We start from the raw sequence: 19,057 nt of genomic DNA, 5'->3' as shown, positions 1-19,057 counted from the left end.
GCGGTTCCCTCTCCCTAAAGCACTTTTACCCATTTCTTCACTTGCAGAGTTTATACTTTCTCTCCAGAGGTTGGCTTAAATGATGATTCCTCAGAAAGAATCCTTTTCTGACTCCAATAGGACCCTGAATTTTCTTTTTTTTTTCTTTTTTTTAAGATTTTATTTATTTATTCATGAAAGACACACAGAGAGAGAGAGAGAGACAGACAGACAGAGGGCCCTGAATTTTCTTATTACTCCACTTAACTACACTTGAGCATGACTGTAATTACCTGTCTTCCCCACTGGAGATAAGCTCCATGGAGTTAGAGATCATGTCTGTTATGACCGACTTGGCATATCCTGATGGTGATGATTGAAGGCTTCTCAGGCATTCCTTCCCCAAATTTTTACTGCAATTTTTGAGGGAATTAATCATCTTATTTAGTTCTATCAATCACTGGTGGAGAGATGTTCAAGTCTCCAAATATAATTGTGGTTTTGTCTATTTTTCCTTTTAGTTCTATCCGTTTTTGCTTCACATTTCTGTTCTCTGGTGCATACACATTTAGGATGACTAGCTCTTAGACAATTGACCCTTATATCTTTATGTAATGTCCTTCTCTGTCCTTGGTAATTTGCTTTGCTCTGTACTTTGTCTAATATTAAGATAGGCATACCAGTGTTCTTTTAATGTTTGCATTTCATCTTTTTCATCCTTTTATTTTCAACTTAAATAATTACATTTGAAGTTACTTTATTGTATTATATTATCATATTATACATTTATATATTATCTATAAAGATATTTTATAATATATAATTATTATAATTAGATGCATTATATAATCTCTTAATATATTATTATATAATATATATTTATCAAAGTCAACTGGTATTGATAGTTTGAGTGAATTGTAGAAGCTTCATCTCCTTTACACCCCTTTACCCTTCCCTAATTATAATATAATCATGCTAAATATTTTCTCTATATTCATTGAGAACCACGCAAAAGAGCATTTTAATTTTTCTTCAACCATCAAACAAAACTCAAGAGGAGAAGGAAACGTATTGTGTTTATCCATATTTTTATCTATGTGTTCTTTCTGACTTCTTGGTCTTCCAAGAGTCCTTCTTTTTCCATTTTCTATTTGTTTCAAGAACTTCCATTAGCCATTCTTTTAGGTTAGGTCTGCCAGTAACAAATTCTCTTAGTTTCCCTTCATCTGTGAATGTCTTTAATTCCCCTTCAATAATGTGTCATTCTGTCTGACTGCTTTCAAGATCAAATCTGTCTTTGGTTTTCAGAAGACTGACTATGATATGTCTTTGCATGAATTTCTTTGGGCTTGATCCATTTGAGTTTTTTGGGTTTTTTTTTTTTTTTTTTGATCCATTTGCGTTTTGATGAGTTTTTTCAACCCGTAGATTTATGGTTTTTGCCAAATGCTGGAAAGTTTTAGTCATTTTTAAAAAAATACTTTTCAGCCCTCCCTCCAACTCCGCTTCTGAGACTCAGATGACACAAATGTTAGATCTCTTTTCGTCCCACAGGTCCTTAAGGTTCTATTTATTTTTTCCAGGCTATTTTCTCTTTGTTGTTGAGATTGCATAGCTTTTATTGTTCAAGTTCACCAATTCTTCCCTCTGTCTCCCCCATTTTGCTGTTGAGCCTATCCATTGAGTTTTCTTTCTTTTGGTTGTATTTTTTGGTTCTAAATTTTTCATTTAGTTCTTCTTTATATCTTTATTGCTTTTTTTAGTCTTCCTATTGCTTTCCTGAAACTTCATGTTTTTCATTTTTTAAGAGTAAAAATTTGTAAATTTAAAATTTAAATTTAAAACTCTTGTCAGGGGATCCCTGGGTGGCGCAGCGGTTTGGCGCCTGGGATCGAATCCCACATCGGGCTCCCGGTGCATGGAGCCTGCTTCTCCCTCTGCCTGTGTCTCTGCCTCTCTCTCTTTCCCTCTCTGTGACTATCATAAATAAATAAAAATTAAAAAAAAAAAAAAAAAAAAAAACCTCTTGTCAGGGATCCCTGGGTGGCGCAGCGGTTTAGCGCCTGCCTTTGGCCCAGGGCGCGATCCTGGAGACCCGGGATCGAATCCCACGTCAGGCTCCCGGTGCATGGAGCCAGCTTCTCCCTCTGCCTATGTCTCTGCCTCTCTCTCTCTCTCTCTCTCTCTCTCTCTATGTGACTATCATAAATAAATAAAAATTAAAAAATAAAAATAAAACTCTTGTCAGATAATTTGCACCTGTGTCATCTCAGTGTTGGCATTTATTAATTGTCTCAGTATGAGATCTCCTTGGTTCTTAGTAAGACATGATTTTCACTTAAAGCTTGGACATTTTGTTCATTGTGTTATAAGACTCAGAATCTTATTAAATCTTGTATTTTGGAGACACCTGGGTGGCTCAGCAGTCGAGCGTCTGTCTGCCTTTGGCTCAGGTCATGATTCCGCAGTCCTGGGATCGAGTCCCACATCGGGCTCCCTGCATGGAGCCTGCTTCTCCCTCAGTCTCTGTCTCTGCCACTCTCTCTCTCTCTCTCTGTCTCTCATGAATAAATAAATAAAATATTTTTTTTAAATCTTGTATTTTAGGGGATCCCTGGGTGGCGCAGCGGTTTGGCGCCTGCCTTTGGCCTAGGGCGCGATCCTGGAGACCCGGGATCGAATCCCACATCGGGCTCCCGGTGCATGGAGCCTGCTTCTCCCTCTGCCTGTGTCTCTGCCTCTCTCTCTCTCTGTGACTATCATAAATAAATAAAAATTGAAAAAAAAATTTTAAAAAATTTATGACAGTGAATTTTGGGGGTATCCTTGGCTTATCTGCCTTCTCTCCACCTTAGAGAGTCTTCTTATGATTGTTTATATGTAATATTCAGATATTTTATTTTAGTTAGCAGAGAGAATAGGGAAAATACATCTACTTCATCTTCCCAGAAGTAGAAGCCTCACTGCACTCTTTTTAGTGGTATTTTTACAAACAGACATGTATAGTGTTTTTTGTCATTGCTCTACCCAGATCCCTTTAACTAGGTAATATACCCAATTCCCAGGTACCCAGATAGTTCAAAGCTGCCTCTTTCTCCGAGGAATTGCCCTGGGGCAAATGAGAGCTGTCCAAGTCTGCCTTGTACACCCCTACCGTGCTTCCTGCCAGGTCCAGAGCTCTGCCAATGCTGCAAAATTGTGCTCTAAGGCTTCCCCATGAGACTACAGCTAGTCTGTAGCTGAGACCACACTCAATATGTTTATGCTTTCTGATTTGTCCATCTTTTCTTTTACGGTTAATGCTGTTTGAATACTTGTTATCTCCTAACCCTCCTCTCACCTCCCCACAAACTTTTTCTGAGTTAATCATCTGATTCTTATGTTTTACTCCTTCCATTTTTACTTTTTTTTTTAAGATTGTATTTATTCATTAATGAGAGACAGAGAGAGAGAGAGAGAGAGACACAGGCAGAGGGAGAAGCAGGCTCCACGCAGAGAGCCTGATGTGTGACTCTATCCAGGGACTCCAGGATCACGCCCTGAGCCAAAGGCAGACACTCAACCACTGAGCCACCCAGGCATCCCACTCCTTCCATTTTTAAAATTTGTTACTGTGATGTCAAGGTAGACAGAGCTAATCTCAACCTACTTTAACTCCCTGAGCCTCAATGACTTCATCAGCAAAGTGGGAGTCATGTACCTGGCTCACATATCAGTGGAGGTCTATAAGGACAAACACTTATAGACACTGGCACAGGGTTTGGAATCTATTGAGAAGCAATGGATAGGAGCAATTTTTTATATGTATTTCCAGAAAGGAGGTGGGCGGGAATGAGTAAAATAGATGAAGGAGATTAAGAGTACATTTATCATGATAAGCACTGAATAATGTATAGAATTGTTGAATCACTATAATGTACACCTGAAACTAATGTATGCTAATTGTACTGGAATTGAAAAAAAATAAATAAATAAATAAATAAATAAATAAATAAATAAATAAATTTTTGACATTATACATCATTTTCTCTGTCTAAATACTACTTAAAACACAGCCAGGAATTGTCGTTTGTTCCCTTGTGCCTCCATCTTACTCCTTTCCTCTTGGCCTGGCTCAGGTCAGAGCACATCTCACTCCTTTCAACTACACTCTCCATGTCTCTTCCTCACCTTTCTCTGCCACACCTTGGTTGTGATCTTAGGCAAGATCATAGATCACATATGAATTAGAAAATAGAGAGAGGGTTGAGGGGGACATGCAGAGAATAGTGAAAGCTCTTGTGGAATATAAGTCTATGGGTTGGACAAAGACACTTGGAGAGAGAAAGAAAGGGACTCTACGGACAAATTATTTTTAGCATTTCTACAATGTATAAGCCTCTAAACAAAGAGTAAAGATATATAAAACAAAATTGACAGAATTAAAAGGAAAAACAAAAATATCTACCAACAAACTAAGAGACTTTATTATAACTCTCTAAGGAACTGATAGATCAAACAGACAAGGTCATCAGGATATAAAATGAACAAGCTTCACTTAAATATATATGATATGTAATTCAAATAATAAGAAAAACACTTCTTTGTTTCAAGTTTTCATTTAAATGCTAGTTAGTTAACATATGTATAATACTAGTTTAAAGAGTAGAATTTAGTGATTCATCACTTACATACAGCACCCAATGCTCATGACAAGTGCCTCCCTTAATACCCATAACCCCTTTAGCCCATCTCCTACCAACCTCCCTCCATCAATCCTCAGTTTGTTCTCTATAGTTAAGAGTCTGTTTTATGGTTTGCCTCTCTCTCCCCCCCCCCTCGATGTTCATCTGTTTTGTTTCTTAAATCCCACTTATGAGTGAAATCATATGGTTACTTGTCTTTCTCTGACTAAGCATAATACATTCTAGTTCCATCCACATCATTGCAAATGGCAAGATTTTGTTATTTTTTATGGCTGAGGAATAGTCCATTTTGTGTGTGTGTGTGTGTGTGTGTGTGTGTGTATGTGTATCACAACCTCTTTATCCATTCATTAGTCAATGAAGATTTGGGCTTTTTCCATAATTTGGCTATTGTTGATAATGCTATGAACATTGGGGTGCATGTGTCCCTTCAAATCAGTATTTTTGTATACTTTGGGTAATATCTAGCAGTGCACTTGGACTTCGTTCATATAACAATGTAACATTTATGATAATTATCTATAAGCTAAGCCAGAATGGAAGCTCAACAAATACCGAAGAAAACATACCCACTGACCTCATTCCCTGACTGTAATGTTATAAAGTAAGAAGTAAAGGGGAAAACATTTTTTTCTTTCTCCTCCCAAAAATCTCATTTTTTGGAAAGTAAAACCATACTTCTAAGCAATTTCATGGCTTAAAGAAAAAGCCACAATGGAAAATACAAAACACTTATATTTAAAATGTTGATCTATACTGAAAGCAAAGTGTGTGGAATGAGGCTAAAATGGTACCCAAATTAAAGATTTAGCCAGCCATTAGAAATGACAAATACCCACTATTTGCTTTGACATGGAGGGACCTGGAGGGTATTATGCTGAGTGAAATAAGTCAATCGGAAAAGGACAAACATTATATGGTCTCATTCATTTGGGGAATATAAAAATTAGTGAAAGGGAATAAATGGATAGGAGAGAAAATGAGTGAAAATATCAGTGAGGGTCACAAAACATGAGAGACACCTAACTCTGGGAAATGAACAAGGGGATAGTGGAAGGGGAAGTGGGCGGGAGGTTGGGGTGACTAGGTAATGGGCACTGAGGGGGGTACTTGGTGGGATGAGCACTGGGTGTTATGCTATATGTTGGCAAATTGAACACCAATAAAAAATAAATTTATAAAAATAATAATAAAAAAATAAAATAAAATAAATTTTAAAAAAAGATTTAGCCTTAAACATAAATCATAGAAAAAGAAAGAAGGTTCTAATTCTAGATGACCAACTTAAGATTTAGAGAAAAAATAGCAAAATAAATGCAAAGAAATAGTAAGAAGTCATGGTAAAGATGAGGAGAAATTGAAAAAGCAAAAAACAAAGAAACAACAGAGATCAATCAAAAAACAGTTCGAGAAGAACAATAAACAAGGTTTTCAAGAAAAAAGAATAAAAAAAACCATTTTGAGTAATTAAAAGAGAGAATACTTACAGAGTTTGTTAGTAATATATTTTTTTTTCTATTTAAAGAAAAAGAAGCTACATTTCAGAGAAGTTCTGGAACTTGCTCAAGTAAGTATCTTTGAGATTCAAACACTGGGCATAGTTTTGTGAGACCATTTGGGATGCGATGCTGAACTTGCATGTACTTAGAGTCCTGAGGTTTTCTCTAAGCAATATCCAAACTTAAGTAATAGAGAATAGAGCTGGTGTTATCTGAGAAAGACCTTTGGAGGTGGGGCAGTAACCTTGACTAAAAATGCTTACACATAACTCTTGAGGACTTTCTGTGGGAGGTTCTGTGCTTAGTACTTCACTGCTATAACTCCTGCCTTGTTTGTTTTCTTCCACTCTAGCTCTCCACTAGAACATAAGTTCCAAAAGGACAAAGTCTTTGTGTATTTTGTTCATTGATGTACTCCCATTGCCTAGAATAGTTTTTAGCAAATAGTAGGTGCTCTATGAATATTTGTTTAATGAATGAATATAGATTACTCTGGGGCTGTTATTATCGTAGTTTTACTTGAGCCTTAATTAGCTGACATGACTTGTTCAGAGTCACTCCTCAAGGAGGCGACTGAATCTACTTCCAGTCCAGAGATTTTAACTATGTATATATGAAGGAAAGAGAGGAGAATAAATTTGAGGTTGGAAGAGACAACCCTCCCCTATTTCCTGACCTTTTCAGGCATCCTTATATAAGAGTTGTCACTCAGTGGTACATATGGTGATTCCGGGATCTCCTCAATCTGACTCATGATGATCCAAAGTAGTTTCATGGTTATTCCAACATGATTCATAGTTGATGGTCCATGGAAACCGGTTACTGGTGGTTGCACCATGATCCATTGTAACCCATGGTTATCATTGATCCATTGGGATCTATGATGATTCACTGTTATCTGATTAAAGGTGTTCCATGACAGCAATGAAAATGTCACTTTCTACCTTTGCACTTTATCCTGGGACAGACAGGTGCAATTTTTAAATTCATGATATCAGTTACATGATGTCATGGTGAAAAAGATAATGCATTTGCCTGTTTTCAATAAGAGGAATAATTCTCATGCTTAATTCTGTTTGCCCTGGGTGTTCTGTGGTAGAGATGGAAATGGTATGTGCAGATGGTGTGTATCTCTTTTGTGTTAGAGGAGTTAGAGGGTGGAAAGTTGGAGCTAGACTGATTAGCAATTAACTTCAAAATATAGCAAAATTTCTCAGATTTGATATTAAAGTGAACAAAGTGGCCTGCAAAATTTAATAGGAACTATGATAAAAATTTTGTGGGAAAACAAAAACACATAGACACACTCCACAGGCATAAGTCATTCAGAAAAAATATATGTTTTGTGTTTGGAAAGAAGAATATACACACAGACACACATAAACAAAGCAGTTGTTTTCCATTGTGCATAAGGAAAGTTTAGAGTTATATATATGAGTGCATATAACAGAGAAACCCATCAGGAAAGGCTCCTGTGATGAAGTATTTGAACTGAAACCTGAAAGATTAGTATAAATTAATTAGGAGAAATTGAAAGAGAAAAGAACATTCCAGGCAAAGGACCAACATGAGCAAAGGCTCTTGTTTTAACAGAACCTTGAAGAATTCTAGAAACTTAAGCAAGGTCAACATGCTGGAGAGTAGTAGGAGAAGTTGGCAAAAGATGATGGTGAGAGGTAGAAAAGGGCTTGATCATGCACAGCCTTACAAGCCCTGATGTTGGAGTTCTATTCTTTGGGCATTGAAAAAACACTGTAGAATTGAAGAAAAACACATTTCAGTTTGTTTTTAAAAGATGGCCCTGGGTCTTATGAGAGGAGAAAAAAGAAAGGAATGTAAAGGAGCAAAAGGAAGGAAATGGGTTGTACAACTATTGGCATCCTCCATTCAAGAAATATTGGTGACTTTTGGTAACAGTGGAAATGGTGAAAATTATTCATCTGTGTAGTACATCTATATTGAAGGCAAATTGCTTATGGAGCCAATAAAGGGTGCAAGGGAAAGAGGTTGAAGATAAATCCAAAAGCCCTGGAGCCCTTAGCATAATTCAGCTGTGCATGCCGTTTTGATCTTACCATGTCTGCCAAGCTTTTACATTGTTTTAAAGATTTGTTTGTTTGTTTGTTTGTTTGAAGGGGGAGGAAGGGCAGATGGAGAGAGAATCTCAAGTAGACTCAACACTGAGCAAAGAGCCTGACTTGGGGCTCCATCTCAGGACCCTGAGATCATGACCTGAGCTGAAACCAAGAGTCAGACGCTTAACCAACTGAACCATCCAGGCACCCCTGACCTGTTATATTTTACATTAATTTGCTTAAATTTAAACATTTCTATGCCTACAAAGGCCAGAAAAATAGCATAAATGAGTAAAGTGCAATGAGTAGAGATGATGAAAACTCTTTATAGTTTTCTCCCTTGGATATTGCAATCAATTGTTAACCCCTAATAGCTACTCAGATCTTCTGGTATAGTGACAAAATTCCAAAATTTTATCTAGTCCTATGGCCATCCAAAACACAGACTAACAATTAGAGTTTGATCAAGAAGACAGAATGGTATGAATGATGAAGAACGAGAGATTTATTACAGATATTGGACTTTATTGTGGGATATGGTGAAGGCTGCTTTTACCTCTGCTTCAGTGGTGGGTTTGAAGTCACTACAAGTCAGCAGGTCTGGCAGTTGGGAAAGGAGACTGCATGTGAAACAGGGAAAATCGAGGATAAATAGGAACCTGCCAAGACACAATGGAGCCCATAAGTCAAACAAAAAATCTTATCTGTTTCTTACTGCCTCCTCCCGATGGGAAAACTAGCAAAAGAAAAGAAAACAAAACAAAACCTGGACCCATTTTAACCCACCATTTAGACTATATATCTTTTCATTCTTTGCAGTTATGTACAGCATGTGATAGCCAACAAGCTCTTTGATGTTCATAATGCATCCACATGAGGATTTTCCCCCTATCTTCTCTTGAGGTTTCACAGCTTCCAGAATCTAAGTATTGAATTAATCCATTCTGGAAAATTCTTAGATATTATATTTAAAATACTGCCCAACTATACTTGTCTCTCTCCTTCAGAGCTCCAATTAGAAGTATATTATACTTTACTGCTCTATTCCTCCTGTCTCTTAATCCCTCCTCTCACCCTTCCTCCCTGGGAAAAACAGGATATTTCCAGCACCTTGGATGACACAGTAGGATCTTGGAATTATCTCTTCCCATAAAGTATATTATGTTCTTTAAGACAAATTTTCAATAAACTATTTGGACTTGAAAATTTTGAGTCATTCAGTTATTCAGGGTCATCTTTAAACAGTGATTTAAGGCTTTCTTAAAGTATTTTGTTGTCCATAAAAGTTTTCATTGATGGAAGCCCATCCATCTTTTTCATAAATGAGAGAAAAGAAAAAGACTACGTTAATCTCTACAGTTATTCAACAAATTGTCTCCTTTCAAAGTTACCTTCTCAGAGCCTTCCTTAACCATCCTTTCTAAATTTCATCCACTAGCTCAGTAATCTCTTTTTCATCCTCAGCTCTATTTCTTTCATAACACTTATAACTCTCTGAAATTGTTACCTGAAACTAGATTTGCTTCTTGGTGATGTCAAGCTAAAAGACACAACAAAGCCAAAGAATAGGAAAAGGAAGGATTTTACTTGCAACAAGTAAAAGAGAACTATTGCCCAAAGCAGTGTCTCCCTGAATGACAGAATTGGGGAAGGTTTTTTATTCTTCTTTTTCCCCCCATCTTTATAAAAGTATTTATTTATTTATTTATTTATTTATTTATTTATTTATTTCATTTAAATTCAGTTAATTGATATATAGTGTATTATTAGTTTTAGAGGTAGAGTTCAGTGATTCATCATATAATATCCAGTGCTCATTATATCACGTGGTCTCCTTAATGCCCATCACCCAGTTACCCCACCTCCCCACCCGCCTTCCCTCTAGCAGCCCTCAGTTTGTTTCCTATGATTAAGAGTCTCTGTGACTATCATAAATAAATAAAGAAAAAAATATTTTTAAAAAAAAGAGTCTCTTATGATCGTCTCCCTCTCTCATTTTGTCTTATTTTATTTTTCCCTCCCTTCCCCTATGATCCTCTGTTTTGTTTCTTAAATTCCATACAACTGAAATCATATCATATTTGTCTTCCTCTAATCAGAGGAAGACTTATTTTGCTTAGCATAATACCCTGTAGTTCCATCCACATTGTTGCAAATGGCAAGATTTCATTTTTTTTAAGATTTCATTTTTTGATGGCTGAATGATATTCCATTGTGTGTGTGTGTGTGTGTGTGTGTGTGTGTTACATCTTCTTTATCCATTCATCTGTCAATGGACATCTGGGCTTTTTCCTTAGTTGGGCATTGCACATTGCTGCTATAAACATTGGGATACAGGTGCTCCTTTGGATGACTATGTTTACATCCTTTAGGTAAATACCCACCAGTGTAATTGCTGCGTCATAGCGTAGCTCTATTTTTAGCTTTATGAGGAAACTCCATGCTGTTTTCCAGAGTGGTTGTACCAGCTTGCCTTCCCACCAGCAGTGTAAGAGGGTTCCCCTTTCTCCACATCCTCACCAACATTTATTTCATAACTTGTTAATTTTCACCATTCTGATTAGTGTGAAGTGGTATCTCATTGTGTTTTTGGTTTGTATTTCCCTAATGCTGAGTAATGTTGAACATTTTTTCATGCATCTCTTAGTCATTTGTATATCTTCTTTGGAGAAATGTCTATTCATGTCTTCTACCCATTTCTTGACTGAATTGTTTGTTTTTGGGTGTTGAGTTTGATAAGTTCTTTATAGATCTTGGATACTAGCCCTTTATCTGATAAGACATTTGCAAAATCCTCTCTCATTTTGTAGGTTGTCTTTTGGGTTTGTTGACTACTTCCTTTGCTGTGCAAAAGTTTTTTGTCTTGTTGAATTCTAGAATTGGGGAGGTTTTAAGCCAAAGGTGCATGCATATTCATGAAGGGCTTAGCAAAGGAGAGATCAGTATAGAATTGGGGCAAAAGTTGACCAGAGTCCATGTCCTAGTTGGTTGAAGTCACATGGGCCAGCAAGGGTCGGCATCAATTCTCGATCTGCAAGGATTTAAATCCTGAAGAAACAACTCAAGGATGTGTGTTAAATCAATCTTCACCTTAAAAAAAATTTTTTTAGTTAACATACATGCAATATTGGTTCCAGGAGTAGAATTTAGTGTTTTATCACTTACATACAGCACCCAGTGCTCATCACAAGTGCCCTTCTTAATACCCATCACCCATATAGCTCATTCCCCACCCTCCATCAACCCTCAGTTTGTTCTCTATCATGAAGAATCTCTTATGTCTTGTTTCCCTCTTCTTTTTCTTCCCCCCCTCCCATATGTTTATGGTTTTTTTTCTTAAATTTCACATATGTGTGAAATCAAATAAGTATTTGTCTTTCTCCACCTGACTTATTTCACTTAACATAATACATTCTAGCTCCATTCATGTCATTGCAAATGGCAAATTTTCATTTTTTGTTGGCTGAGTAATATTCCATTGTATATACATACCACCCCTTTATCCATTCATCAGTTGGTGGACATTTGGGCTCTATCTTTACTTTTGAAATAGCATTGAGAGTTTTACCATCAATTTACTATCTCTGATATGGTTAGGCTGTATCTCTCAGCCTGGTAGAGAAACGATAATTTTTGCATTCCTCTTGCTTCCTTAAATATTCAACTACTGGAGTTTTTGCGTTTCTTTGCAATTCTAACACCTTCTAGGAAGTTCAGCAAGAAGTGTGCTTGGGCAAGGAGAGACTAGGGCACAGATCATGAAAATAGCTGGGGACCTAAAATGACTTCTCCAGTCCCTAAATCTATGTCTTGTCTTTCTTTTTCCTAAGACCCTTAACTCATTCCATTTACAAAATGTATTATTTGTTTACATTTGTATAGATTGATTTCCTTACCAGAATGTAAGCTTCATGAGGACAGCAACTTGGACATCTTCTCTGTTTATTCCAACATTTTGTACTATGTGTGACACATAGCAGACACTCACAATATTTGTGGAATGGATGAGTGACAACTATGTCAAGCATTTTGCTGGGTTCTGGAATATCATGATGAAGGAAAGACAAAATCTCCTCTTTCAGATCTTAATTGAAACCATCTGTCCCTCTTCTCTGAAATTTTTCAGTTTTGTTATTGGCTTTGAAAAATAGAAGTTTAGTCTCAGGAAGCCTTTTTTTGAATGTGCCATGTTCTGTTCTCTGAGAGGTAAATATTAACTGCTCATAGAAGAGACATCAATTGTGAGCATTTGAGAAGGATTCCTAAACTTTGAATCTCCTGGAGTTTGATATGTGGGTCCTACTCTCTTCAGTCTGATTTGTCCTTTTTCTTCCTCTTGGGGTGATGGAAGAATGACTATGAAAACCTTTAAGAAGGATACTTTTATCCATCAAGGGAGAATGATGCAACCAATCAATCAATTAATAAAGGCTTTTATTTATTATTTCATCAGTCTCCTTCCAGACCTACTGTCTTCATGGGGCTACTTTGAGGTAGCCACTATTTTAATCATTTTCTTTAATTATTTAGTGACATTAATTGCTTTTTTTAAAAAAAAATTTTTTATTTAAATTTAATTAACATACACTGTATTATTAGTTCCAGAAGTAGAATTCAGTGATTCATCAGTTGCATACTTTAACCTCACAACTACCCTAAGAAGTAAGCAACTTGCCCGATGGAGCTTAGATGTGTACATTCTGGCCCTTTTTCACACTTTCATTTTCCTTTTCCTTCTATTCCTGCCCCCCTCACCAACTTTCTGGGTAATCTCAATTCCTGGAGGAATTGCCAGGAATTTACTATACTTGAACAAGGATCCTGTCAAGCAAGACTTGGGGGGAGTCTTAGATCTCTGCTCAGCCCAAGAAGAGAAGAGCAGGAAGAAAGCCATGTTGGGGTTGAAGAAAAATGAGTCAATTAGATTTTCCAAAACAGGACCTACTCAGGGGATAAGGTTGTGTCCCTAGGGTACCAGACAATTGCCTGCCCTCTCAACAGATGCTTTGTGCTACCACCCCAGTCAACAATTTTCCTCTTGCTAACTTCTGAAACTGGGAATTTTTGCCATCATGCTGTAGGGCATCATTACCCAGTACATTCTCTTCCCTCATACAGCACAACCCTAAAGTCCTACTTCTTCATAGATTGGCCTCTGTCTGCAGTGGAGAAATCTGCATTTTCACAACTGGCCAGGAAGGGGTATGAGCAAAGGAAAGAGGAGCTGCCTGAAGGCAGAGCTGGAATGACCTCTGCTCTGGGTCCACTCAAGACTAGGAAGACTGGAAATGGGAGAGAGATGGAAAAAATGTGATTTTTTTTAACTTTCATTTTTTTCTCTTTATTGGAAAAATGAAAAATGACTCATACAGATAATGAAGAAAGTGAATGATCAATGGAATCCCAACCCCTTAAAATAACCCCTATTAACAGTTTGCTTCTTTCTATTATTTTTTCGTTATTGGTCTTTATGCTCAAATGTAATATATGTTCTTGTCAAAAAAAAAATGCCAATGAATCTTCCCATCTCAGTAACTATTAACTCATCCATCATCTATTCAAGTGTTCACTCATAAAACAACTATTGTTTTTTTTTTAATTTGTTCCAAACTGAGTACTTAGCTCTGGGGAGATAGCAATAAACAAAAATAGTACATGTAAGAGGCTTGAATTCACTTGAAGGAGATAAACATAAATACATTAATTTATTGTATTTTTAAATAGGTTTCCAAATTCATTTTTATTGCCACAGAGTAATTAATATAAATAAATATATCATAATTTATTTACCTATTCTCCTATTGACAGACATCTAGGTTTATTCTAGAATCTTGACAATAAAATATAATGAATAGCATTGCATAGTTAGATATTTTTTTATAGCATCTTTTCATATTTTAATAAATTCTTTCAAATATAAAGAATGGACTAAAAGTTAGCCCATTAAAAGTTTAGTCCATTTAACTAAAAGTTAAATATTTAAATATAAATATTTAAAATTTTAATGTTTAAAATTTTTTTTAATTTTTTAAAAATTTTAATGTTTTAATGTTTAAAAGTTAGTCCATTAAAAGTTAGTCCATTTAACTAAAAGTTAAATATTTAAATATAAATATTTAAAATTTTAATGACAGTCACCTAAAATAGTTCCCAAAAGATCAAAGAATCATAACATTCCCCAAGTGAAGGAGAGTGTCAGTGCTTACTCCTGCACCATCAATCCTGGGCTTTATTCATGTTTTAAGCAAAAAACAAAAGAGGATTAATTCCTGGATTAAATTCCATTTCCTTTTAAATTACCTTTAATGGCCAAGCAAATAGGTAGATTACAAATTTCTTTTGGGCAGAAACTTTTTTCATTCTTGCCTGTCATTGTGTTCCCAGCCTTCAACACATGCTACACAACATAGGGCATGATAAAAATGTATAGAAAATAAATGTGAACTAAATTATGGTCCAGCTGAATTTTTTAGATACTGAATGGATATATTTCTGGGATACTAGACTCAAATAAATCAAACTTGAGACCCTGAAATGTAAATAGCCAGTCAACTTGTCATTTAGTGCTTGCCATCCCTGGGTTCTCTGGTAGCCCTGGGGGAATGGAATATGTGCTCATTCAGGATTAGGAGATGCGATAGGGCAGAGACACCAGAGAGGAAGCTACTATCCAGGGAACAGATGATAGCTTGAGTCAGTCTGTGTTTTAACCTTTGAGCTATAGAAGCTTTGGGTTTTGAGATTCTGCATTAAATATATCAACATTTTACCTTTATGATTTTGAGACTTTTTCTATCTTTTGTTTTTTTTTTTTTTCTTTTTCTATCTTTTGTGAAAAAGAAAAGAGAGAGTGTGAATAAGAGTTTGAGTAAGATACTTTGGAGAAAAAAAGTTTCTGAGAAAGATTGAAGGATCAAGAACATTAAGACATTAAAAGTACTAAAAGAAATGTAGAAATACCAAGAAAGAGAGAGAGCAAGTGAGTGACAGAGAAAAACTGGGTAGCCAGAATGAGTAAGAAAGATGAAAAAGAGAGATTTAAAAAGACTGACAGAGATGGACAGAAAATGAGTTCATTTTGAGAAAAATGTTGAGAAATGGAGATTCCAGAGACTTAGATATTGTCAAAATTTGAGTGGGAGTTAATGACAGAGTCTGACTAAGAGAAAAATTGAGAGAATAAAAGTCAATATAAGAGAAAGAAATTGAGTTTTTGAAAGAGATTCAGAGAGAGGAAGGAGGAAAGAAGAGGAACAGGGGAGAGGGAGAGGAATGGAGAAAGAGAAGACCAATAGGTAAGGAAGAGAATGACAGAAATAACAAATAAGTAGTCATGGATAACTAAGAGACATTTAAAAAGCGAATGAGATACCAAGAGGGAATAAAAAAAAGTTAAGAGCAGTGTTGGGGTAAATTACAAGATTTCTCTGTACTGTGTTCGTTTTGGAACACCTGTCAATTATTGTCCCACTTCCTAAATCTTTTCCTTCCTATTGTCCATTGTCTTGTGTTTGTGCTTTACTTAGGGTACATTTCCTTTGTTATGTGGTGAATATCCTTCTTTCTTTGGTAGGATGCAGAGTGTGCATCTGGTATTTTGTTTCTAGATGTATATGGCTTAGTCAAGACCTATGCTCTCTGGGCTAGCTGATGGGAGGGATGGGAAAGACCAAGGTCAATAACACTATATTACATATTTAAAAGTTGCTAAGAATGTAAATCTTAAAAGTTGTCATCACAAGAACAAAATTGTAACTATTTGTGGTGACAGATACTAACTAGACTTACTTTGCAATATATACAAATATCAAATCATTATTTTGTAAACCTGAAACTAATATAATGTTATAGGTCAATTATAACTCAATAAACAAACAAATTTGGGGGGAAAATAAGTGATGGATGGGTGAATAAAAGAATAAATGAATGAATGAATGAATAAGACTTTAGTCCACTTAAGGAAGATGGTGGCATGAGTGGGTGGGCAAAGCACCACAGAGAAAACAAATTAAGGGTCAACAAAAAGCATCAGCCAGAGTGATTAAATACATATATAAGCTTTTAGCATTATGGCTATATAAGCTGTAGTTCAGAAAGTTATGGACGATAACAGCAGTTTAAAAATGTGAAGAACAAGGAGCCTGGGTGGCTCAGTCAGTTAAGCACCTGCCTTCAATTCAGTTCATGATTCCAGGGTCCTGGAATAGAGTTCCACATCAGGCTCCCTTCTCCCTCTCCTTCTGCTTCCTGCTCCCCCTGCTTGTGCTCTCCCTCTCTCTGTCAAATAAATAAAGTCATTAAAAAATATGAATAACGGAATGAGGTCTAATATAAATCTAATGAAAATTCCCAAAGCTAGTAGAGATAATGAAGAAAGACAACACACAAAGAGATACTGGCTCAGAAATGCCCATACTTGAAGAAATTCAATGTGTTTAGATTGAAAACATATAGCAAGACATACACAATATAAATAAAAACAAATCTTACCTAAACACTTAGAGGTAAACACATAGATGATGGACAAAGCACAAACCTTTCTAAAGTGACTAGAGAATAAAGAAAGATCACCTATAAAGGAATAGAAGTTTGACTATCAGCAGACTTCTCAAATAAGTCTTATACTCATCTAACCTGTCATAGAGGATTGACAATGATATTTTCAGCCCAAGAACATTTGAAAATGTTTGCAATTAACAGACCATCACTAAAAGAATTACTAATGATTCTACTTCAGAAGGAATAAAACTGTTCCCAAGAGGGAAAAAAAGGAGGATGAGAAGCAACCAGTGACCAAAGAACATGATAAACATGTGGTTAAGTCTAAATAAATATTTATGACAGAAAATAACAATGAATACTTTCAAGAACATAAAAGCAAGTTTGATCTAAAAGGGTAGACAAAAAAAAACATGAAAACCTGAAGGCACGGGAGTCGTCAACAATCCAAAGAGCATTATATTTGAAAGAAGTACTGAGAAACCGATTAATTTTGAATTTTTTAAAGCAAGTATGAATGTGAAAAATTAATGCTAACTTTAAATCTTGCATGTGATTACATACTATTGTAAGAAGGGGGGAAGGAATAAAATGTAACCATTTCAACAGAAGGCAGGAAAAATGAAAAAGCACAAGAACGAAAAAACACAAAGATAAGGAAGTAGAAATTAGCCCAAATATATTACTCATCATGATCCTATCAAGTGTAAACATATGTGGTCCACATTAAAATTCTTAGATTAGATTGCTATTTTAAGGAGACACAACTACAGCTATAAACAAAGCAAGAATAAAAGTAAAGAGATGGTGGTATCGAAAGAATACAGCAATCAACTTCACGAGGTCAGTCAAAAGTAGAGAATTTGAGTATAAAAAGAATAATGATTATTTCCAGCAGCAGTTATAGTAGTCTCTAAGTTACATTGGTCTCTAAGCACACTATTATTGCGTGAATAAATGACTGAATGAAAGAACGGTGGGACATTAGGGTATATATGGGTGGTGCAAGGATCTGATTGCTTCAAAAACATTTAATTTCACCATGAGAGGGAGGCCTGGGTGGCTCAGCGGTTGAATGTCTGCCTTCGGCTTGGGGCGTGATCTCGGAGTCCCAGGATTGAGTCCCACGTCAGGCTCCCTGCGTGGAGCCTGTTTCTCCCTCTGCCTATGTTTCTGCCTCTCTCTGTGTGTCTCTCATGAATAAATAAGTAAATTCACCATGAGGACACACAAAAAAAAATTCAATTTCCAGAGACAGCATCATCAAGTAGGCTTGAAAATGGTCTCTCCAAAGGGGTTCATAATAGGTAAGTAAGCAGGGGAGTGGAAGGAAGAATGATGGGGTCCAGAACGTGGAATTTAAGTGGTCCAAAAGGATTAAAAGATCAAAGGAGAAAGATTAAAGGATGCAAATCACTCAGCTCCATTTCCATTGGAGGAAAATAACAAAGAGAAGGTTGTAAATTGAGAACGGAAGTTAGACCAGAAGGTCTGATTGCCTCATGAAGTCAGGGGGGCGGATATAAGATTCCTCTATCTGCTTTTGCAGGGCTCTCATCCTTTCCCAATCTAGACCAGCCTGGCTTTTGCAAATCCTCCTGAGAATATCCATCACAACAAGCTCCATTAGGGTAGCAATTCTGGTGTGTTCTGTTCATTGTGGAATCACCAGACCCAGATAAGTGACCACTTGTGGGAGGCAGGTAATAAATACTTGCCGAGCATATGCAGTGTCCTGCTGGCAATTGTTTTGTGCTCTCCATAGCGCTGACCTGGGAATACACCTGAGTCGGGTTGAAATAGGAGCTTCTTTGTTTAAATGCTAGTTTAAGCCGTAGATTCTCAATGCCAGGCAGGGGTTTAGATGGTGCATAGGGCAGTAGGGAAGACCTGATTCCTTCCCCGTTATGCTACTCTATCTGACAAAACGTTAAGACCCTACTTCTCTTCATCTATAAGAAGATATTAACAATTGTACTTTACCCCCATGTGTTTTTTAGAATTCAATGAATCACGCACATGAAGCACTTAAACGTCTGGTACATAGGAAACATCTCCAAATGTTATCATCATTTTTGACTATTATTATGTTGAATAACATTCTAATGTTATTATTGTATGTTATTGCATAATTGTATTACTGCATTTACTCTGAAGATTATATTGAAGAACAGAAGCTTAGCTAAGTTTAATTTTCCTTCAGTTAAATGTCAGTCCCTGGCCCATCGTCTATTATTGCTTTTCAAACATTTTGGTCCCAACTTCTTTAATTCTTAAAAATTGTTAGGGACTCCAAAGAGCTTTAGTTGCTGTAGGTTAT

At 36.3% G+C, this 19,057-nt stretch overlaps 1 protein-coding gene across 2 annotated transcripts in view; it reads left to right on the top strand.

Annotated features, from left to right (window-relative positions):
- The window catches only part of FBXO40 (F-box protein 40), a 57,634-nt gene that overhangs the window by 920 nt on the left and 37,657 nt on the right, over positions 1 to 19,057 (top strand). Inside the window, exon 2 of one of the 2 annotated variants that reach the window (XM_077884450.1) lies at positions 6,190 to 6,231. The gene's annotated coding sequence lies outside the window, so the exon portion shown is untranslated. Of the gene's footprint in view, positions 1 to 6,189; positions 6,232 to 17,759; positions 18,045 to 19,057 lie in introns of those variants that run through there. The other variant, XM_077884451.1, reaches the window with a different exon arrangement.

Source organism: Canis aureus, chromosome 35 (genome assembly GCF_053574225.1).
Source record: "Canis aureus isolate CA01 chromosome 35, VMU_Caureus_v.1.0, whole genome shotgun sequence".
Lineage (NCBI taxonomy): Eukaryota > Metazoa > Chordata > Mammalia > Carnivora > Canidae > Canis > Canis aureus.
The sequence above is the reverse complement of the archived record's forward strand: the minus strand, read 5'-3'. Positions and strand labels throughout refer to the sequence as shown.